This window comes from Psammomys obesus, unplaced genomic scaffold, assembly GCF_907164565.1.
Source record: "Psammomys obesus unplaced genomic scaffold, mPsaObe1.curated_primary_1811, whole genome shotgun sequence".
Classification (NCBI taxonomy): Eukaryota; Metazoa; Chordata; class Mammalia; order Rodentia; family Muridae; genus Psammomys; species Psammomys obesus.
In genome coordinates, this window is record NW_026596240.1 from 10,131,512 (window position 1) to 10,155,859 (window position 24,348).

General features: G+C 38.4%; 1 protein-coding gene and 1 pseudogene across 1 annotated transcript in view; one reads left to right on the plus strand and one right to left on the minus strand.

Moving 5' to 3' along the window:
• Nucleotides 1-24,348, plus strand: part of Lrrtm4 (leucine rich repeat transmembrane neuronal 4) — a 784,880-nt gene that overhangs the window by 619,926 nt on the left and 140,606 nt on the right. The window lies entirely within an intron of this gene.
• LOC129668355 (L-xylulose reductase-like) overlaps nucleotides 14,401-24,348 on the minus strand; it is a 62,977-nt pseudogene continuing 53,029 nt past the window's right edge.

The window sequence follows — 24,348 nt, forward strand, 5'->3', positions numbered from 1 at the left end:
TCTATCTATCTATCTATCTATCTATCTATCTATCTATCTATCTATCTATCTCTATCTATGACCTAGTAAAACCTATCTAATGCTATGTGTGTGTGTGTGTGTGTGTGTGTGTTTGTTTTCTGTGTGTATGCCTTTGTGTGTATCTAGAGCTGACTACTAGGGGTTGGATAATGTTATCAGGAAGCTTGTTCACAGAGAATACTGATTTTCTACCTCTTTTCCCCTTTATTTTATTTATTATAATTTATTTATTTTGTATCTCAGCTGTAGCTCCTTCCCTAGTCCCCTCCCAATCCTACACTCCATCCCTCTTCTCCACCCATGCCCCTCCCCAGTCCACTGATAAGGGAGGTCCTCCTTTTCCTTCCATCTGATCCTAGTCTATCAGGTCACATCAGGGTTGGCTGCATTATTTTCTTCTGTGGACTGGTAAGGCTGCCCCCCTCCCCTGCTCAGGGGGAGGTGATCAAAGAGTCAGCCACTGAGTTCAAGTCAGAGAAAGTCCCTGTTCCCATTACTAGGAAACCCACTTGGAAACTGAGCTGCCATGAGCTATATCTGTTCAGGGTTTCTAGATTATCTCCATGCATGGTTCTAGGTTGAAATATCAGTCTCAGAAATGACCCCTGAGTCCAGATTTTTTGGTTCTGTTCTGAGCTCCTGTCCCCTCTAGGTCTTTCTATCTCCCCTTTCTTTCATAAGATTCCCTGTACTCTGTGAAAAAATTGGCTATGAGTCTCAGCATCTGCTTTGATACCCTGCTGAGTAGAGTCTTTCAGAGGCCCTCTGTGGTAGATTACTGTTCTATTCCTTGTTTACTCCATCAAAAGATCATCCTGAATGAGGTATCCCAGAAGCGCATATATGATACATACACATGGTATATACTCACTTATAAGTGGATATTAGACATATAATATAGGATAAACATACTAAAATCTGTACACCTGAAAAGATAAGCAAGAAGGAGGGCCCTGGGTAAGATGCCCTATCCTTATTCATAAAGGCAAATGGGATAAATTTTCTATCTCTTAATAGTAATTTGTAGCATATAGCTCATTTGGGGTTGGATTCTTGTTTAATAATTTTATATTATGCCCCAAATAACCAGAGAAAAATGTGTGACATACTTGTAAATTTATTTTTTTGTTGTAGAAATACTAACATGTGGATATTGATGTTTTCTTCCTCTGAAGTGCTGAAATAAAACAGGCCACACATGGATGCTCCTGTCTGGTAAATTTGGAGACAAGTTGTCAGGAAAGCAATGAGAGTTTCTTGATATTTGGGAAATTCGAGTTCATTTCAGCTTCATTAATGGGGCATGCTTAGATGCTGTTGGGCAAAACAGCTCCCCACTAACTCAATTACACGATGTTTTAATGGTCACAGCACAGCTCTTTCCAGGAAGGCAAGAGAATCTGCCACTGCTACTGCAGTAATAGCTTTAGTCTGAATAGCTTCTATTCAGATAGACTAATGCACTTCCTGAGAGTCTTTCATTAATTCCTAATCAATAGCTCATTTAGAAGGCAGAAGGCATTATTATTAAATAATCCAGACCTTGTATTTCTATGAGACACTTATAGCTTTTACTTGTGATAAACTTTGCAATTATCCATAAATAGAAAATCCAAACTGTTTCTAATATATCAGGTAATACAAAAATACATGACCCAACTACTTAAGAAGTATTTGTCTTTCCCTTTTAGAATTCAACCCTCAAATCAGTTAATTTATGATCTATGGCCTTTTGTGGTGTGGATTTCTCATATTGGCCTTGCATACAATGGTGATTTTTATAAGACCACATCGTTATCACACTAAAAATAGACTCTGTCTTAGATTCATTTTATTACAAGGACAATTGATTCTAATGCACAAATCATGGCCAAATTTAGGAATAAAATAAATGGTGATTTTTTTCAGTACTTTGAAAGGGAGGTAGAACATTCAGAAAGTAATTTATCTAGGATGCTATCTACAAAGGTTAATTTTTCACATGCGGTTATTCTTCGAATGTTTTGTCCACATTTCTATCAGTTCATCCACAATGGATGTACTGGCTCTCAGCGAATGAACAGTAAAATAAGGTTCCTGATTTTCTGTAATTCAGAAACTAATCTTAATATTCTAAATTCCTCTTGAGGGAATATGGCAAGTCAAAGCTCCTTCAGGGGTCTTTTGTTTATTGGAAGACTATAGCAATATTTCCAAAAATCTTTTTAACGTTAGAAATAATTAAATGGAAATGATTTATTCAAAATGAGAAGGCAAGATTTATTTTCAATTATTTGTAAAACTGTATTCTGTGAAGGTTTTAGCAGTTCTAGTCAAAAGAATATTACATAAATCATATGAGTCAGTATTGCCTTAATTCACCAAATGACTAATATTTTTTTCTAACCTTGGCAATTGAAAGAGCATTTTCATTTTTAATCTTCAAAATTACAAAATTTTCTTACCTAGTTTCTTTTCTTTGGCATTAAGCAGAGCGAAGCACTGAGAAATTTTTATCATGTACTTGTTTAAGCTGGGCTGCATGTGTGTGAAGTACTGCTGTCCTTGTGGCTGAACGCATAGAACAATTTCCGGGGATTCCCTGTCCCTCTAACAAGAATGGATGCAGAAAGTGTGGTACATTTACAGAATAGAATACTGCTCAGCAGTTTAAAGCAAGGAAGTCATGAAATTTGCAGGCAAATGGTGGGATCTAGAAATGATCATTCTGAGTGAGGTACCCCAGAAGCACATGGTATATACTCACTTACAAATGGATATTAGAGATAAACTTTTAAGATTGCTTCCACACAGTTATTCACAACAAGTTGTGCTTTCATCATTTCTTGGCAAAGTGTGAACAAAGTCTGCTGATGAGACTGGCCTGTCACTGTTCCCTGTGGCCCACCATCTTTACTAACATTTCTCCCCACTGGAGTCACTGCTCCCGTCTAAGTATTTCTTTGTATTTTTTCAAATTATTTTAAATTTAAGTTGTCTGTCTGTTTTTGGTTTGACTGACTGATTTTTTACTATGATCGCACTCATGAAGACCAGAAAAGGGCATTCGATTCCCTGGAGGTGGAGTTCCAGGCAGTTGTAAGCCTTCTCACATGTTTGCTGGAAACTGAACTTAGGTCCTCTGGAAGATGAGTACAACTTTATAACCCTGGAGCCATTTTCTAGTCTCCTTGATCCAGTTCCGAAGAAAGCAGAGCAAAACCTGAGAGATGGCTCAGCAGCTGGAAGCATCTGCCCTTCTTTTGAGGCCCTGGGTTTGATCCCCAGAGCCTACATGGCTGCTCACAACTGCTGTAACTCCAGTTCCAGGAGCCCTGACAAACTCTGGTCTCAGGTACACGAACATGTAAGCTAAACAATCACAGCATGAAAAAAGTTACATTTCAATAACTTTAAAAATTAAAAACAAAAGTAAAGCAAAACACAGAGCAGGACTGAAAGTCTTGTACTGTCATGTTCTGTCCAGAGAAGTCCTACTTTTTGAAAATAAGGTTCTAAATAAGAGAACATCAGGAACATGATTTCATTTCTCAATTGTTCATGTGTGTTAAGCATGTGATGAACAAAACGTGTTCTTCTTAATTTTTTCCTTTCATATGCTTTTTTCTTTTAACTTAGCTCTCTTTTTTTCTCTCATATCTTGTTTTTCTCATGAAATTTAACTTTGCTATACTGGAATTTAGGATATGATCCTGACAATCATATTTATTATTTCAATTGAAATAATTATAGGTTAATTATAGAAATAATTATAGAATTTCCCATGTGTATTTACAAGTGCATGTGTGTGTGTGTTTGTGTCTACTTGGAATTTCACATGTGTACACATGACTTTAAAGGTCAGATGTCAATATCAGTTATCATTCTGGATCTATACATCTTATTTTATGAGACAACACTTATCGTGTTTGCCTGGGGCTCTCTGAGTACACAGCTCCTGGTCTGTACCTCCTGAGAAATAGGGCTATATGTGTGACCACTCCCAATTATATCTTTTGGTTCAGGATATCAAATTTAGTTCTTTATGCTTTTATGTGCGTGGCAACAATGAAAACAACTGAGGAATTTCCCCAGCACTGTTTTGCTACGTTTGCACTATATAATAACAAAAAGAATGTATGTGCTCAGATAAATATCCAGGTCTTCATAATAGCTTGAGGTATTATAAACATCCTGATGTGTTTAATGATGAAGAGCCTGTCAAAATTGAACATATTATCACAATTACTGGACAAAAGTGCATTTTACATAGACTCCAGTCAAAACAGAGAAACTAGCCATCAGAGAAGATCCTGAAATTACCCTGTTCCACCTTAACATGGGTGAGGATTACCATCTTTCTCTTCCGATTTCTGCAAGTGGTCTAAGCCATATAGACAACAGCTGAAATATATCTCATTCCTCCAACCTGGCTGCAATAGTCATCTCCTCCATGAACCATTCAGAAGGTCATTAAAGCAGAAGGAATTGATACCATTCTGCTTCTTAGTAGACTAGGCTTTTTCTTGACTTGTGTTAAGTTCTACATGGAAATGAATCTCGTCTACTAGGGGTTTGATGAGAGGAAACATTCTGGCTTCCTCATGCTTGGATCCTCACTATGGAATACATAGCCAGCAGTAAACATCTATTCATTTATTTAAATACATTTTTGGTAACTTTCATCCAGATTCAATATGGAACATGTTTTTAACAAATGGGGGTGCCCAAGCAAAGGTAATTGAATGCTAATGTATTTTGCTAACTAAAACACACTTTATATGTTTCCCCTCAAATCACTTCATTTTTCGTGACTTGCAGGAGGCAGTTACGTTTGATTGTAAACATGAACTATGCAACAGGATGATTATATCTATCAATCACAGAAACAAAGTAGGCTTATGTAAAGACATAGCCACCACATGTTTCAAATGTCATACACACCATTTAATCAAAATCAGTAGAACATTTTAAATAAAATCCATCAAATATCACAAATTCATTTCTATACAATGTATGGAAATGTAGTGATGATTAATAGTATTATTATAAATTTCAAATCTCATTATTGAGAACTGAATTTACTTACAGTTCAATATTTAAATGTAGTAAGATTAAAATTATTCAATGAGTCCTTAAAACTTGTGGCAATTCATTATAACTTCCTCCAAATGCTATTGTAATGTTATTAATCATAATGAAATCCTTTGAAATCCAGTAGAGCAGCAATATATTATTACATATACATTTCCACTCTAAATTAGCTCCACTGACTTAACCAACTAAGAACTATTATTAAGTTACTGTATAACACCTGCAAAATCAGACCCAGAAACTGATTGAAAATGAAGTCATTCTCACCAGCTCTACTAGAAATGAAAATCAGATAAATGGAAAATATGAGACATCCTAAAAATAAAGTGTCACTAAATAGTATAAGATTATTAAATTTCCTTTATAAATAGGTCCAATAGACTTCAATGAAGGATGATTAAAATGCAAAGACATTAGTCTTCCCTTGACAAAACTCAAGAGGATTCAGTTATGCAGGCTACACAAATCTTCAGTCTAATTAAGTGGCAAATGGGATTTATGAGGACAATAAGACCATGACCCTAGTATGGATTTGTCATCATCTCTCAATATAAAGCTTCTTTCTTGCAATATCAACAACAGTGATCCAAGAAGAAACAAACTTAAAAATGCAAACGTGTTTATGCTCTTTAGTAAACATATTTTTCATTTTGTGATGTGAGATGTTGGCTTTTCTGTGTGTCTTGAAAATCTAACAGTACTTGAGAATCTCATCTACACCTACAAACAAAATTTCTTTCTTTATCCTATTATGCACAAAATAGATTGATGTCTAAGAATAATAATAATAATAAAGAAACAGTAAAAAATTGTAAAATCACAGAACAGAACATGCAGTAGAGTGGTTTAGGAGAGTGTATAAGAAAAAAGGGAGGAGCAGTCCTGTTAGGCTACAGAGGAGGACTTTGCAGCCAGTCCTGAAGATACCTGATAAAACAGGGTCAGATGAAAGGGGAGGAGGTCCTCCCCAATCAGTGGACTTGGAAAGGGGCAGGGAGGATGAGGAACAGAGGGTGGGATTGGGAGGGAATGAGGGAGCAGGATACAGCTGGGATACAGAGTTAACAAAATGTAACTAATAATAAAAAGAAAAAAAATAAATTAAAAAAAGAAAAAATGGTACTATATTTGAGAAACTTTTTTTTTTAAATTGGTGAGCAGCCATCTTACATTTTGACCGATTGGTCTTAAGAATATAGTGTGACTATGCCAATTCTTTCAAAAGTCAGAATAATAGTAATAAAACATTCAATGTCACAAAGAGGCATTGTGGTCAACAGCGTAGAATATAACCACACTGCTTTCTAAACGTCTACCCTCTAAATAATTTAGCAGTAGATTTTAGGTGGTATGGATGTCTGTGCTTGTATGTGAGGAACGTGGACTGAGCTAACAGGGAAACCAGGATGGAGCTAAAGTGAGATCAAGACTTGTTCAAACCCCGAAATTCTCAATTTTCAGACTCATAGCCAAACTTTGGGAAGAGTGCAGGGAATCTTATGAAAGAAGGGGGAGGGAACAGGAGCTCCACAAGGAGAGCAAAAGAACCGAAAATATCTGGGTACAGGGCTCTTTTCTGAGACTGATACTCCAACCAAGGACCATTCATGGAGATAACCTAGAACCCCTGCACAGATGTAGCCCATGGCAGTTCAGTGTCCAAGTAGATATCCTAGTAATAGAAACAAGGACTGTCTCTGACTTGAACTCAGTGCTGCCTCTTTGGCAACCCCTGAGGGGGGAGCAGCCTTGCTAGGCTACAGAGGAGGATAATGCAGCCAGTTCTGGTGAGACCTGATAGGCTAGGGTCAGATGGAAGGGGAGGAGGAATTTTCCTATCATGTGCAGGGGAGGAGAAACTGGAGGGTGGGATTAGGAGGGATGGAGGGAGAGGATGAGGGAGGGGGCTACAGCTGGGATACAAAGTGAATAAAATGTTAATTAATTAATTAATTAATTAAAGACTGGAGAAGTAAGGAGCGCTTCCTCCCTGCTCTGGACCTGCATGCCCTCCCCGCTCAGATGCACACCACCCTGGAAGTTCACAAAGTAGTCTTTGCAGCCTAGAACCTGGAATTCTTCTCCATGGAAGTGGAGCATTCCCAGCCCCTCGGCCCCAAGCAATGATGTTCACTCTCCCCAAAGCCCCTACCCACCTGCCTCAAATTTACATAGTACCTATTCCACCCATTGCAGAGAGCTGTGTCTCCGGGAGAGCTGTGTCACTAGAAGGGCTGTAACAGTGAGAGAGCTGTGTGGGGGAAAGCTTTTCCCTCCGGGCTGCGATTCTACAGACCCCAGCCACCTGGCTAAACTTCACTCCTCAGAGTCCAGCCCACTTGTGCCTGGATGCCTGGCGGGGAAGAAGCAGGCCCCGGCTCAGGAACAATACAAGTGTGCAGATGCGTGTAAAATATGTGCCCATCTCTATTATGTCTGTTTGTAGAACTAGATTATATGACATCATATCTGTAAACTGATCTCTTGATAACAGAATGAGTGTGTGCGTGTGTGTGCATGTGTGAGAGCGAGAGTGTGTATGTGTGTGCTGAGCATTAGAAAGGCTCACTATTTCCTACGCTATTGGCTATTGGTAAATTTGAGCCTCACAAAACCATTCCTCATTCCTGTTTCTGCATTATTTTTGTCCTGGCTTTTCTGTAGACTGTTTGGCTCCGGCTCCATCCTCACACTACTGGCATTATTATGCTAGGAGAGCTGCACTGTCTGTCTAATGTACTTCTTAACATTCTCATCTCTGTAATGGAGCAAGATCATCTAACAGGCAGATTAAAGGAGAGAAGGGATCTAGCATCTCACGGTGTAGCCTTGGGATCATTGAGTACATTCGGGTCAATATTACTTCTACTTCTGTTGCTGTCTGTTATTGTCAGCTTATCACATAAGCATTCTTCCTGTTGATTTCCAGCTGACAAGGGCACTTAGCCTTTTAACAGTTCCATTTTTTTCCTGACTTCCTTGAAATTCTGTGAAAACAAATGGGCCTTAAAATCTCTTACTGTGTCCGGAATTGCTGACTCATTTAAACTCATCAGTTAAGTTTTGTTTATAATTCAATAATTGTTCTTTTCTTTCAGGCCTCCCTGGTTGTATTGAAATCATTTCAAAGACGGGAAAGCCGTGCTTTGCAGCGTTCCCCACCTGTGCCTAACAGGTGTATCTCATTTGGCAGAGAGGCCATGTTGTAAATAACGGCACATAAATAAGTTCTCATCTACCAAGTTCTGCTTCAAATGGTATTTTAAAAGTTCAATAAAACTTATAGGGACAAATTATTTCCATTTTACGCTGCATAATTTAGAAGATTATTGAGAAATTTCTTACTCTAAGTATGAGTTTGGAAAGTTTGTAACATCTGTTACATGTCTAAAAGACTGGTAAAAAGTGATTAGGCTTGGGGCTGGAGATATGCCTCAGCAGTTGGAGTCTGCTCATCTCCTTCAGAGGACTGGAATTTGGTTCTCAACACACAAGAAGGGTGGCTCATAGCTAGCTCTGTGCCAACTCCAAGGGATATACATCCTTTTTGAGGGCACTGCACTCATGTGGACACAACCTCTAAACACACACACACACACACACACACACACACACACACACACACACACACGAATGCATAACTTAAAATTAAAAAAAAATGATTAGACTCTAAGTATTTTATTTTTGGCTTTATTTCATCTTTTAATGAAGCAAACAATGCAGTAATTATCTCATTAATAAATGTTTTATAAGAGTTCAGAAACAAAAATTTTGCACATTCCTTCAGTATAGATGAGAGGTTCTTGATGTGCATGGCAATTTAGCTGTGTTCTTACCAGTCCTCTCTATTCTTCTTACTCTAAAAGTCTCAGTTCCAGGTTTATGTTTACTTACTCATAAGTCTAGCTCGCAAACATAAGTGAGAACAACATACATATTTTCCATGAAAAGTAAGAACAACTTTTATGTTTTTAAACGGTTCACTCTTCACTTCACTCTTGCAGTGTAAAGATGGTGCAAGTGGAGCTATCAGGAGGAAGTTTGCTACTTTAAAAGAGACCCATCTTCACTTAATAAACATCTCCTCAACCATTAGTTTCCATAAAGGTTATGGAGCAGATTTTAGAAAGTATGTTCATTAATTAGGGTATGATTTTAGCATGTTCATTTAGATTGATGAAGAATTGATTTCCTTGTACTTTCCCTCCTCAGAAGTCTAATATGTTGTCTTTAAAAATATTTATAGAAGGCTGGAGAGATGATTCAGTTAGTTACAGTGCTTGTTACTCTTGTAGAGTACCTGCATTTGACACCCAGCACCGACCTGGTGGCTCACAACCATCTGTAACTCCTGGGGATCCTACAACTTTTTCTGGCCTCCTTGGGCACCAGGCACTTCCATGAGATAATTCAAACTTATGCATGCAGGCAGGCGAACACTCATATACACAAAAATGAAGATAAATCTAAGAAATGTATGTATGCCCGGCAAGATAGCTTGGTGGGTAAGACATGGTACAGAGGTATGAAGACCTGAGGTCAGCAGTAGCTGGAACATAAATGTTAGTCATGGTACATGCCCATCATTCCCTCATGGAGGGGGTAGAGACAGGTGGGTTCCAGGAGACTGGGCTCCTGTTGGTTTAGCTCCAGGTTCAGGCAGGGCCCCTTACAGGTAGGGTGGAGAGAAGTAGAATGTCGCTGACCTCTGGCCTCTTCACAAATCCTGTATGCAGATGCAGCACACCCAGCCCATCGCACACAGAAGCTTCTCCATCACAGACCACAGCACTTAGGTCTCGGAGCAAGAGCTAAGGTAACAAGTTTTACTTGGTGTGTATGGAGACCACACACACTCTGCCTGCATTTGCGAATCTTGGCAAATGTCTTACTTGAATGACACTACAGTGCGATTTTAAGTAGAAGTTAAAGTGTCGAAATATTGTTATTTTGATAACATTCCTTTTAAGCAGAAGGTAAGAGAGAGCAAGAACGGGAATGGACATGTGGATTATACGAATATAATTTTGTATTGTGCACTCGGTTATTGCATTGCTCTCGAATGAATTCATCTTCACAAACATAAACATAAACATAAACTTGCTGAATTTTGTAGCTATGATTGTAACAATCCATACTCTTCAAATATATTTTCAAAAAGCCGTGGGTATGTGTGCACACGCCTACCCACGCATGACTGGGGAGATGGCCCTCCTCATGGAGGTGCTTGCCACTTAGCGTGATGACATCAGACTCATGATGAAAGGAGAAAACCAGTCCCTGTAGGTTGTCTGCTGACTTCTGCACATGCTCCATGAGGCACACACCCATGCCCGTACACACAAACACACACACACAAAACTAAATGAGTGAATGTAAAAAAATAAGTCTATTTTTTCTTCACTTACCCAACAATTTGAGTTCTTGACATATTTGATTTTGCTCCTTAAATGTCTTCCACTTACACTAGTCAATATTTTATAATCCTCTTCTTTGTTTTTTTTTAAAATTTCATTATGAAACCTATGAGATTATTACATTACAGATCTACAAATCTTTTCCAAGTGTTTAATGTTAAGTTTTTATTGAAGTTTCTTTATCCTCACAAAGGTGCCTTTTATTGAGTGGAAAAATAATGTTCTGAATTATACCATAAGTACTATTTTTCTTATACCAAGTGCATTGTACACTTGCCACGGTCTATTAATCTTCATTTGAATCACTATTGCCCTCACCTTCCAAGGCCATTTCAATCCTATTAAAATAAAACACGATGCCTTTTATGATGGTGGCATTTGCACAACAAATGTTTCCACACTGACAAAGTTGTTACTCTGAGACCAATAAATGAACATTCATGTGACTCTCATGTTCTTCAGGAAAACATAAAGTGTGTAATTTAGATATATTAGCTACTTTACTTTTATTAACAATTTCCCTAGAGTTGAGGTTATTTTAATATTCTGTCTTCTTTTTAAAAGATAGAAGAAAAATTCCTACGTAATTATATTGGTTTAGACTCTTATCAAGCACTTTTATTGTATTTGTGATCTTTAAAATTTTCCAGAACCTTGACTTTTATTATGTTCATGGAATTGGCTGAACATGCAACTGCATTAATCTTGAATTGAAGTTTGCAAATGCTTATTTTTAGGTCACTGCTGCCCAGGATAATTTATCTCTTTGGAAGCTGGCTAGCCTATTATAGCCTTTTGGGGTTAGAAAAATTTCTCATACTATCTCAGTAGAAGCCCATGACAGTCACCTCCTCTCTTACAACTGAGCTAAGGAATATTTGTAACTAGACCTCTGTCATATAAAATTAACCTCTTTGAGAATTTCATATATGAATAATGTATTTACATAATTCCTTCCTTCAAGCCTTCCTCTTTCTCTAAACACCTGCTCAAGTTCAGGAATCTTAATATTTAGTATTTAACATGCTAATGTTTTTTTTTTTTAATTGTAAGTGTATTTATAAATGCAACCTACTGTGTTCATTTAGTGTGACCAATGTGTGTTTACGGTTGACCTGAAGGACTGACTAATCTGTCAGGAGGCTCATCCAGGGAAAAGAGTGATTCCCCTTTCTCAGCAACCATAAATTGGCTGTAGTTCTGTAGCCCCATTCACCATGACATGTCAACTGTTGTCATTTTTCAGGTCTTATTTACAGAACTATATTGTTGATATTTCCAGGGTGCAGCTCCACTGTCGTACATAGAGACTTTATCTCCAATCGATTTCTTTGATTATTTAACCCACCATGGAGATTGCTTTCCTTGCATTAAGAACAGTGCCCTCGCAGTCCTTATAGAATACATTTTGGTGAGATCTGCAAGAGCACATCTTGGTTTCCCATCTAAATTTTTTATGCACATTTTCAGAGAATAAGAATAATCCTGCTTTTAGGAAAACACTGGAGACTGTATCATCAGGATCCTCTTGTCTTTGGTTGCTTCTGGTCCTTTGTTCTCAGTTCTTGTCTGTAAAGCATCATACTTGCATTCTTATAAACTGTCTGTTTATGCTCTTCTCTTCTCACTCAGTATATATGCTTTTCTCACTCAGTATCAGTGTTGGTAACAAAATTAATACTTCTTGAGAATTAGGGAAATCATTTGGCTCACAGCTGGGAGCAAGGCCAATGTGTTCCTTCACATAACTTTAGTACAGTTGAGTAAATGAGTGTGTTGATAATTAACTTTGATGCCCGAAGTGTTAGGAGGGAAGAACTGCTAAATCACAGAAGCCCCATTGTGTGACTTTTCCATGAGGAGATGGTCAATGATGAAACACTAAATTAATGGTTCCACCTGGGTCTGGGTCTGACTTAGTGAACTAGAGGCTTTACTGGGGTTGCTTATGGGGGTGTGAATGATGGGTTACTTTCAACAGTGGTGACTCAAAGGTTCCTGAGTAGTCAAAATGCCCTCCTGGTGTGGGTGAGGACTCAGGATGTCTCCATCTCTGCAGGATACTCAGCTGATCTCAATGTTGTCACTGCTCTTTTAACCTTTGGGAGAAACCTTGTGAGACCTGTGAGTTTCAGGAATTTCTCTAGACTTACAAGTTTTCTTTACTTCATTATCCTTATTGAAGTGCTTCAGTTTGGAGTAAAGAGCTATACAGAAGCCCCCGGAGAGATCCTGGCAGGTGAGATGGCGAGTTATCCGAAGGACATACATTAGGACACATGTGGAGGGGAATCACAAGAGTGACTCCAAGTACACTGTCCGTACAAAGGCAGGAAACACTGTCCCTGGAAGATATTCAGTCTGGCTCAGTACACATAGCAGGAAGACATGAACCTGGAAGGCCGGCACTGCTACCACAGAGAGGGGCTGCTTTGCATTTCACGCTGGAGAATGCTGATCCCAGTGTGATCCTCTGCTGGCTTCACCAAGAAGCATGGCTGATATTGAGAGAGACGAAAATCAGAGATACCAGCCAGAGTGTACGACAAGATGGTACGGGAAGAGTCCACGTACAGCTTGGTGAGTAACAGTGCCGAGTGTAGACAGCAGTGTATGGAGAGCTCACGTGACCTCTGCTGCAGAGCACGACGCTTGCAGGAAGGTGAGCGAGACCTTCAGGGTGGCTCTGTTTCTCACATCACTACACCTCTTGGCTTTTATTTTATTTTTTTTTAATTTGCTCCTGTCATTGAAATTGTGTGTTCTGTATTGTTCATTTAAATTTTTTATTCATTTTGTCTCATTTTATTTATTTTTACTCTTAATTCGATTTAATTTGATAACCAAACCAAATTCTAACCAAAAATATGAAACAAGCATCTGAGTTCTGTTTACAGAGAATTTCCCCAATTCTGGAGAGAAAAATAAATAAATAAATAAATAAAACCATAAGCAGTCAGGAGCTATTGAAATTTTTTATAAAACTTGATTTACCTGTTTGTTTAAATTTTATTTATTTATTATTTATCACTATTTATTTTCTTTGTACCCCAGTGTAGCCCCTCCCTCATCTCCTCCTGGTTCCACCCTCCCTCCCTCTTCTCTCCCTTTGCCCCTCTACTAGTCCTATCATATGTGTTCATATATAGGCACACTCCAATGTTTATGTATAATTTAAATAAGCTCCTGTTATTTAATTCTGTAAAAGTTTTAAAGTATTTTACTATTTAATCCTATATACATATCAAATAAATGTGTGAAATAGAAAAAAGTGATTGAATAATAACCTTTTTCACGTAAATGCTAACAAGAAATAAATTATGCAATAGAAATCCAAGGGTTCAAATGAGCCACACATTTACTAGATAATATTTTGTTCCTCCTATGAGTTACCTTTTGAAGAAATGTGTGATATGCACAATGTCTGTGTTGTCAATAGAATGTGCTTTAACATCTACAACCTTACACAGTGTATGCAGCTAATGTTCTAACTACACTGTTGCTAATTCTCCAGCACCAGGGATGCCCTTGCTTGCATCTTTGATACAAAACCACTGCAAAGCAATGATAGAGACTAGGTTAAAGCTGCAAATACGGAATGACCAGATAAAGGAGACAGATGTTGAAAATAAGAAAGATTATTTAAAGTTAGATTAGTGTGAGGAGGTCGGTGAGATGGCACAGAGGTTAAGAGCCTCGTTGATCCTGCAGATAATCTATGTCCAGTGTCCAGCACCATCAGATTCCAGGAGATCTGATGCTTCTTCTTGCCTCTGTGGGTGCTATACACTCATTTAGGGGTGGGACAGTGAGGCTTATTGGAGTGATGGAGGGCACATTGTTCTGAGCATAAAGCTGAGCACAGTATTGGTGGAGCGGACTCAGGTAGCTAGGAAGCCACATCCACCAGCAAAGAGGAAGAAGTGGTCATGCTACTTAGGTTGCTCAGCAGGAAGAGAATGGTGTCCACTGTGTTCTCCACCTCAGCAAACTTGCCAAGTGTGACATGACCCAGCATAACCTTGGCCTTGTGGAGATCACTCCAGTTGGTCCAGCCCGTGGGTGTCATCGTTACTGTGGGCTTTTCTGCATTCACACGGATCTTATGGAGCCCAAACTCTAGGGCTGCCATCTTGTTCAGCATATCCAGAGCACCCTTGGTGGAGCAGCAGACACTATGCTTGGTCAGTGCCCGCTAAAAGTCCTAGCTGGAGACATTCACAACGGCCCTTGGGACTCCCTAAGGTAATCATGGCTCTGGCCACGATCTGAGACACCATGATGATAGCCCGAAGATTCACATCGAGGGAGCTGCTGCAGGCCATCTTGGTGACCTCTAGGAAGAGGTACAGCAGAGCCACAACAGCATTGTTCACCAGCAGGTCCACTGGTTCTAGGCTGCTTAGGACTTCTGTGGCCTCACAGTCTGCCAGGTCCACACTCACTGGCCCCACACCAGAGCACTCGAGGCCCAGGTTGTCAAGGTCCTCTCGGGTCCGCTCATGGCCACAACATGTGCGCCAGCCACCTACAATGCCAGCACAGTGCCGAGCCTGATGCCTTTGCCCGCTCTGGTGACAAGCGCCCGCCGACCTGCAAGCCTCAGATCTACGGTGAGGGGGCAAGATGGACTTAGAGTTAAGGCATCGAGGCTGGAAGCCCAGACAAATATCAGGCAAAGCACTCATACAGAGAGTTAGAAACATCTACTATTCTTTCCTCCTTATATTCATTTATTCATTTATGCACCAAAGAATATTGTCGTTTTCCAAAAAGATAAACACTTCCATAATTGGGTCCCTGCTTTAATTCAATCAACCAAATATAATACAGTATCCAAAACATCTTCCTGAAAAACGAGCTACTTAATTTTAAGTTTTTTGGATAATTAGTCAAACATGAGAGGAAATGGTATGCTCAGAATGTAGCATCTCATTTTGTGCGGAGATGGCTCACTTAAATTTTGCTCACTGACACAGATAGACATGGTTTTCTATTTTCAGGTCACAGATCCCAAGCAAGCAGTAAGATGCTGGCACAAAGTTGTCTGTTCTAAAGACATATGTAAAAGTCTGTCAGTAAATTTCTCTGCAAGAATTGTTGTGATTGAGGCAGAAGATAATTTATGCTCTTTGTCCTTAGAATTTAGATATATCAGAAGCCTGTTACAGCTTCTAGAATGAGGTTAATGTGACTACCAGATGCCTGACTTCAAAACACAGGACCAAAAGAAGTGTTTTCTTTTCATCAGTTTAAGAATCAAGACTATTACTTTAATATCTCTAACACCTGCTAATCAGATGGACTTTACAACACAAGACTGGAAGAATGACTGTTGTTGAACAACTGAAGTGTTCTGCTTGTTGAAGAGAAATTTTGCATTAAAGAATTTTTAGTGAAGTGGTACAGGTAGGAAGGCAAAATGCATCAATAGATTTATTTTTAAATATTGGGGAGAGAAATTACTCTGCGGAATACTAACAAAGTTAAAATGAATAAATTAAAAGTATCTGAATTCTAAACAAAAACAACAGTTCTTTGAATTTCTCCTTCTCATAAAGAGCAACAAGGTCCAAGAATCTATGCAAATGGCACTAAGCTTATATAATCTTCAAATATAGAGAAATAGAGGCTAGAAATATGACTCAGGAGTTAAAAAAAAAACTTACTGTTTTTGTATAGAATCTGAGTTCAGTTCTAAACACCCGTATTAGGCTGCACAGCATCACTTGTAACTCCAGCTATGGTGACTCTGATGCCCTCTGCTGGCTTCTATTAGCACTGCACACATGTGCACAGACACATAAACATAAATAAAACAAAATGTTATTGTAGCAAATACAATCAACATGCCTCATATAAAATAAAAACAAGAATTACTTAATGCATAATCAGAGTAAAGCTTAATAAGAGGACATTTCCATTTATAGATTAAAAACGGAGTCTTTCCATAATAACTCTGGTATCATGCCTTCCATGATACTGTGTTAAATGAAAAAAAAAAAAAGTCATAGTGCTGTACTGTTCCTTGTAGCATTTTCTAAAAACCCACCATTTTTCTTTACTATGGAGAAGGACCAAAATGCAGAGTTACATCAGATGAAAATCGCTGTGAGTTATTTTGTTCTGTATATCACAGTTAGAGCTGGAAGTTAAAAAGTTAACTCCACAAGGATAGCAACAGAACCAAAAATCCACACACAAGGGTCTTTTCTAAGACTGATACTCCAACCAAGGACCATTCATGGATATAACCTAGAACCCCTGCTCAGATGTAGTCCATGGCAGCTAAGTATCTAGGTGGGTTCCCAGGTAAGGGGAACAGTGGCTGGCTCTCTGATCACCTTTTCCTGAGGGGAGAGCAGCCTTGCACCACAGAGGAGGACAATACAGCCAGTCCTGATGAGACCTGATAAGCTAAGATCAGAGGAAAGGGAAGTGGACTTGGAGAGGGACTTCGGAGGAGATGAGGAAGGGAGGGTGGGGTTGGGAGGGAATGAGGGAGGGGATTACAGCTGGGATACAAAATTGATAAATTTTAATTAATATAAAAATAATAAAAATTCTAAAAAAGAAAACCAAGATACAGGGACAAAAATAAATAAAATTAAATTTTAGTAGATTATCAAGGAAACCATGCTGTAATGAATTTTTCTTTACAGTCATACAATAGAATAACCAATCAAAAAGGTATCATTTTATACTTATTCAGGCTTTGTTCTCACACTGTATTTTGAAAGCCTTCCTGTGACATTGCATTTGTCACTGAATACATTGACACACACACATATATATATGTATATATATACGTATATATATATATATATACACACACACACACAGACACACATGTTCACATACATATACATACACACATATATTATATTATATTCTTAAATTGGAAATTCGTCAGTTAACCTGAATAACAAAAAGGTTTGAAAACAGTGTTCTTTCATATACAGTATGGAATCCATTATTTATAGCTTGAATATCTAACTACTCAAGGGTAGTTTTGTCTTCCTTTTATCCTCTTCTTAAATACTGATGTAGATACTGATGTATCTAGACAATCAAGTTAATTATATTATTGATGCTCAAATATTCTTTTCTATTTTTAGTGAATGAAAGTTTAATTCAGGATGTGTGATAATGAGCATATTTAAGTAAAATTAGAATCTTAGTCATCTCATTTTTCTTTTTTGTTGTTATTTTATACCACAAACAAAGAAGCATGGAGTGGAGAGGCAGCAATGGTCAAGTATGAGGACCCAATTTCCAAATTCCAAATTGGAGTTCAAATCTCCGATACCAATGTAAACATTTTGGCATGCCTACATGCACATCAGTAACCCTACTGGTGTGTGTGTGTGTGTGTGTGTGTGTGTGTGTGTGTGTGTGTCTTGAATTTACAGGAGGATGGCTGGAGCTTCCTAGCTGCCAACCTATGTCATGTTCAGGAAGTGACTTTGTGTCTAGAAAATAAGGTGGGGTGATATTGCAAGAACCCCCAGCATTCTCCTGTGGCCTCTACATGTGTGCACATTACAAATGAATCTCATACTCATGCACATGTACAAGTACAGTTACTCTTACATACACATAGTTAAGAAAGAACGATCTGCATTATTCAGAATGTTATACTGATCCTACAGTAGTACTGACAGTTTTGACTCAGCCTTTGTTTCTCTGACATGGGTACACACCTGTGTGATTCTTACATACACACCATTCCATGAAATGTTCATGTTCATTTGCCTTCTGTGAGTCATACTACATGGTATCATAATTTTTCATGGGGACAGAGGTGTGCTGACACAAGTTGGCTTGTGCTCATTTGTAAATCTTAATTCTGCTTATCTCTCCCCAGCTGGAAATATATCCAGTGGCAACACTGATACTCTTAAATTGGCCACACTAAATACATATACTGATAGAGAATATGATAAGAAAATGTTGTGAAACTGGTTTCTATGTCTTCTATAAAAGCACAGCATGAAAAAAATATTCTTGTGCTGACTTAAGGGAAGTTCATCTGGATTTCCATGCTTTAGTTATTTGAAAACACAACAAACTAAGATTTACAAATGAGATAGTAAGATTCTAATGCAGTGTCTCTGGTCACAGGTCAGGTCTTTCATTATAGGGTATTTCTCTTCTAGTTGTAGGCATGTTTAGTATGTGTGTGTGTGTGTGTGTGTGTGTGTGTGTGTGTGTGTGTGTCTGTGGGTGACAAAGGCAGAGATGCAGGTTTGTTTATATCCTTATAAGACTTCTCCGAAGAATCAAGTTTTCTGATTCCATTTAATGTGAAGCTGTTCTGAGAAGTGAAGAACCCTGCAGAGTAGATGCTGCTAAATCAATGAGAGCTTTATCAATGTCTTAGCCACTCCTAAAAGATGTTATTTCCCAACACAGCAACATTTGTGCAGGGCAATCTATGCCATAAATATTTTAAGCCCCCACCATTCATACCAGAGTTAAATAAATAAAGAAAACATGCGAATTTGGGGTCCACTGTGGAACTTTTCATCACTTTTTTCCTCCAAAAACATCATGAATGCATTTAAAGCTAGAATTTCTATGTGATATTCACTGCTGGGTAAGGGTAACTCACCGGATCTGACACTAATGCTCAGAATTTTCTCCTGCTTTATTTATATCCTTAGTCTCGGATCCAGTCTACAACTTGTAACTGAAAAGATTTATCTGCTGGTTTTCAGTCACCATAAAAGACACTGCTAGTATGCCCATAGATCAAAATCCCACACATAATTATCTTAAAGTATGATGTCCTGGAAGGAATGCAATTATTAATACCTGAGGCTAATTTTAGCAATACATTCTCAAAAAATAATGAGCACTTCTTTTTTTTATGCTCCTCCACTCTATTTATCATCCTTTAATTATTTCACATAGTCAAATCTGTAAAATTTGATTATTGTAGCAATGCTAAAAAAATGAGCACTCTGCACCACTATAAACCAATTTGTGGACAACATGAGGAAATAAATAATGACCATTTGGTGACACATATAAACAGGCATAATATATAGTGACTGGAAGATTATACAGCAGTATAACTGGGTAATTATTTCAAAAATATGTTTATCTTACTGACTATTCATTGGTTGCCTTGAGATAATTTCTACTCATATTCATGAAACACCCTTGGTCAACCAGAATGTATATAGCAAATAAATACCCTTATATGGGTTGTTTGACCAGTGGAAAATGAAAGATTCTATTACCCAAAGAAAGAAATCTATGAGACTTACAGGTGGGAAGTAGCAGGCTTCTCTCTCAGCAATAGCTCTTAGGAAAGCCTTATAGGGTGAGCACTCCCCCAACTCCTAAGAAGGAAACAGGTTTTATTTTATTTTATTTTTTTTCTTATCAGTTACATTTTATTAACTTTGTATCCCAGCCTTATCCCATCCCTCATTCCCACCCAATCCCACCCTCCCTCCCTCATCTCCACCATTCCCCTTTCCAAGTCCACTGATAGGGGAGGACCTCCTCCCCATTCATCTGATCCTGTTTTATCAGGTATCTTCAGGACTGGCTGCAAAGCCCTCCTCTGTGGCCTAACAGGACTGCTCCTGTTAGGGGGTGGGGGGAGGTCAAAGAGCCAGTCATTGAATTCCTGTTAGAAATAGTCCTTGTTTCCCTCACTATGGGAAACCAATTGGTTACTGAGCTACCACAGGCTACATCTGAGCAGAGGTTCTAGGTTATATCCATACATGGTCCTTGGTTGAATGACAGTCTCAGAAAAGACCCTGTGGCCAGATATATTTGGTCCTTGTGGAGCTCCTATCCTTTCCCCATCATACTAACTTCCCTTCTTTCATATGATTCCCTGTACTCTGCCGAAGGTTTGGTCATGAGTCTTTGTATCTGCTTTGAAAACATTGCTAGTTAGAGTCTTTCAAATGCGCTCAGTAGACTCCTGTCATACGTTCAATGCACATCCCATCTGTCATTCTAAACGAGGATTGATCATCTTACCCCATGTTCGCTCTCTTAATTATCTTTTTTAGGTGTATAGATTTCATTATGTTTATCATATCTTATAGGTCTATATAAGTGAGTATATACCGTGTTTGTCTTTCTCCTTTTGGGATATTTCACTCAGGATGATCTTTTCTAGATCCCGTCATTTGCCTGCAAATTTCATGATTTCCTCCTTTTTGATTGCTGAGTAATATTCCATTGTGTAAAAATGCTACAATTTCTGTATCCATTCCTCCGTTGATGGACATCTGGGTTGTTTCCAGTTTCTGGCTATTACAAATAAAGCTGCTATAAACATGGTTGAGCAAGTATCCCTTTTGTGTACTTGAGCAAAATTTGGGTATATACCTAGCAGTGATATAGCTGGGTCTTGAGAAAGCACTATTCCTAATTGTCTGAGAAAGCGCCAGATAGATTTCCAGAGTGGTTGTACCAGTTTACATTCCCACCAGCAGTGGAGGAGGGTTCCCCTTTCTCCACAACCTCTCCAGCATGTGTTGTCCCTTGAATTTTTCATCTTGGCTATTCTGATGGGTGTAAGGTGAAATCTCAGGGTCGTTTTGACTTGCATTTCCCTGATGGCTAATGAGGTTGAGCATTTCTTTAAATGCTTCTCTGCCATTCGATATTACTCTACAGAGAATTCTCTGTTTAGCTCTGTTCCCCATTTTTTAATTGGATTACTTGGTTTGCTGCTTTTCAGCTTCTTTAGTTCTTTGTATATACTGGATATTAGTCCTCTGTCAGATAAAGGGTTAGTGAAGATTCTTTCCCAATCTGTAGGCTGTCTATTTGTTTTGATGATGATGTCCTTTGCTTTACAGAAGCTTTTCAGTTTCATGAGGTCCCATTTATTGATTGTTGCTCTTAGAGCCTGTGCTATTGGTGTTCTGTTGAGGAAGTTGTCTCCTGTGCCAATGAGTTCTAGGCTGATGAAACAGTTTTTAATCAACTCAGGTTTGCAGCTAAATGCCACAGTGCTGGAAGGGCCTTTCTATGATAGTCAGGCTCTAGTGTGAAACAGCAACAATACAAAGAGAGTGATATTCATATAAAGTGGAGGGTACAGAATAACACAGTGCTCCTTGGCTATAAAAATCAGCTCCTATGTTACAGCAACTAGAGTCACATAACATGATGTGACACATCTATTTTCTTTTGAGATTCAAAACATTAATTTTCACTAGCTAAGTTCTCTTCATTGTCAACTGTATGTGTCTCTGATCTCAATATCATGAAATTCCTTGGTGTATAATTTGTTACTTTCAATCTTCACCTTGATCATTTATCACCTTGAAGATCACTTGGTTCTTAATAATTAGATATGCAAAACAAGAATACATATATATATATATACAGAATATATATTATATATATAATATATATGTATATATGTATATATATGTATATATATAAATATATATATATAAATATATATATATTTATATATATATAACAACAAGAATACGTGTGTGTGTGAGTTTGTGTGATAGGCAGGATGGAATGTTTTGTAGCTGAGAACCAATGGAGACTTAATAAGACATTGAATTATTGGAAAACAATAGGGAAGAAGAGATGGAGATGGATGAGATAAAGATATATAAGAAGAAAAAGTGGATGGGGAGGGGAAGAGCAGAAGGAAGACAGTAGGAGAGGAAAATAGAAGACCTGGCAATATTCTAATACAGCAAACATTCTTGTATCACATTTATAAAGATATAATACCAGAATAATAAAAATCTAAGCCAATTCTGGTATGTTGGCACTTACCTTTAATCCCACACTAGGGGAGGCAGAGGTAGGTGGATCTCTGTGAGTTAAAGGCCAGCCTAGTCTACAAAGTAAGTTGTTCCAGGACAGCCAAGGCTACCCAGAGAAACCCAATCTTGAAAAAAATTTGTTATTGTTGTTGTTTTGGTTATTTTTGTTTTTATTTATCTTAACTGTGACATCTGCTGATGTTATGCTTACTATTTTTTAAGTATACACTTACAATCTCCTAACTTAAAAGTTTTATTTATTCCATTATTTTCATGTGTTGCATAGATATTTTTGTACTGTGTGTGTACAAGTGTCCTCCAAGGCCAGGAGAGGACCTTGGATCACTTGGAACTGGAATTAAAGGTGGTTGTGAGCTACCATTGAGGTGCTGCAATTGAGACCAAGGTTCTCTGTACGAGTATCCAGTGCACTCCACAAGTGTGCTTCTACCCAACCCGTCCTATGGTTTAAATCCAAAAGCTATTTCTCTTTTACTCTCTGACCCATTCCCATCCTCATTTCTTTCAGATTCTCTCTTGTATCAATTCCTTTATCCTACATCCCTTTTCTCTCACAGCCAATACACTGTTTCGAAATGAAGTTCCAACGTAAAGGGAAGTCTCTAAAAAAATCAAACAGGGTCACAGCTTGAAAGATGGTTCAACAGTTTAATACAACTCCTGCCCTTCTAGAAGAACTGAGTTTGGTTTCCTGCACCTAGCCAGAGGAGGCTCACAACTATTTGTAACTTTAGCAACACAGGATCTAATCCCTGCATGGATATACACACATGTACCCGTACATTCACACAGACCCATGCAAACTCACACAAGACACACAGACAAATGTGCACATAAGCATCGAGCCTACACATGCAGGTACACACATACACATACATGTTCACATATGCACGCACTCACACATGCACATACAGATCATACACACATGCAAACACCCACAGCCACCCACAGTCTAGGAGCCATGGGTATTGTTCACAAAAGTTGTGCAAGTACTGCTGATTCAGGTGGAAGATGCTGTTCTTCTAAACACTAGAAATAATGTAGATATCATTTTTTAAAAACTATAAGAAAATGTATAATGACTATGATGTATTTTTACACAGCCAAGTATTTTTAGTGTTTTCTCCTTCATCAAAGCACTTTTAAGCATTCATAAAAATAATCTGTCCTTATTTTACAGAGCAGGAGACTAAGGACAGGAAGATGCCTGACTGTCTAGCAAGGAAATAGGTCCAGACTTCACAATATGGCCGTTCGGTTCCCCATCCCCTGCTCTTTCTATAAAAGCATGCCAATATCAGTAGTGGGAAAGCATGCCATATGTCACTCAACATGCCTTAAGATTGTCCCGACCACTATGAAGAAAATCTCCCAGAGAAATCAATGACCAGAGAGAATTGCAGAAAACAGATGGTGCGTCAGCACACTTCTGGTGTGACATCTGTGATTACTTCTGTGCCTCTAGATCATATTGCCCTTGCATCAAAAGCACAAATATGTGCAAAAGAAAGAAAAAAGATGAACAAAACCTACAGCAAAGATGCAGACTCTTCACACAAAACTGCTGATGCATTTGGCCAGGCTGTGCTTGCAATGTGTACACACCTGGGCATCCGCTGAGGTTTCTCCAGGGCTCAGTGGATCTCATGAAGTTTAAGGCCAAAGAGAAGCTATGACACTCACCTAGACACCACAGTAATGGAGTAGTGGTGGAAACCCCCTACTTAGTTACAGATGGAGCTCAAGGCAAAATCCCATTAAGACAAGTTTTATGGGTTTGCTGTGGTTTGGCTTTTAGAAATTGCACCATTAGTACACAGAGCCTGAAGTCAAAACAAGACTTAGTGCCAGTCCTTCTACAAAGAGATAATAAAGAAAAACAAAGAACAGAAACAGCTCAAAGAGTTTGCCAACTGTACCTGGATTTTTGGCTAAGAACATTACCTAGAAGACCAATAAAAAGAATCCTCCACACAAACATACATGCACACAGACACACACACACACACACACACACACACACACACACACACACACACACA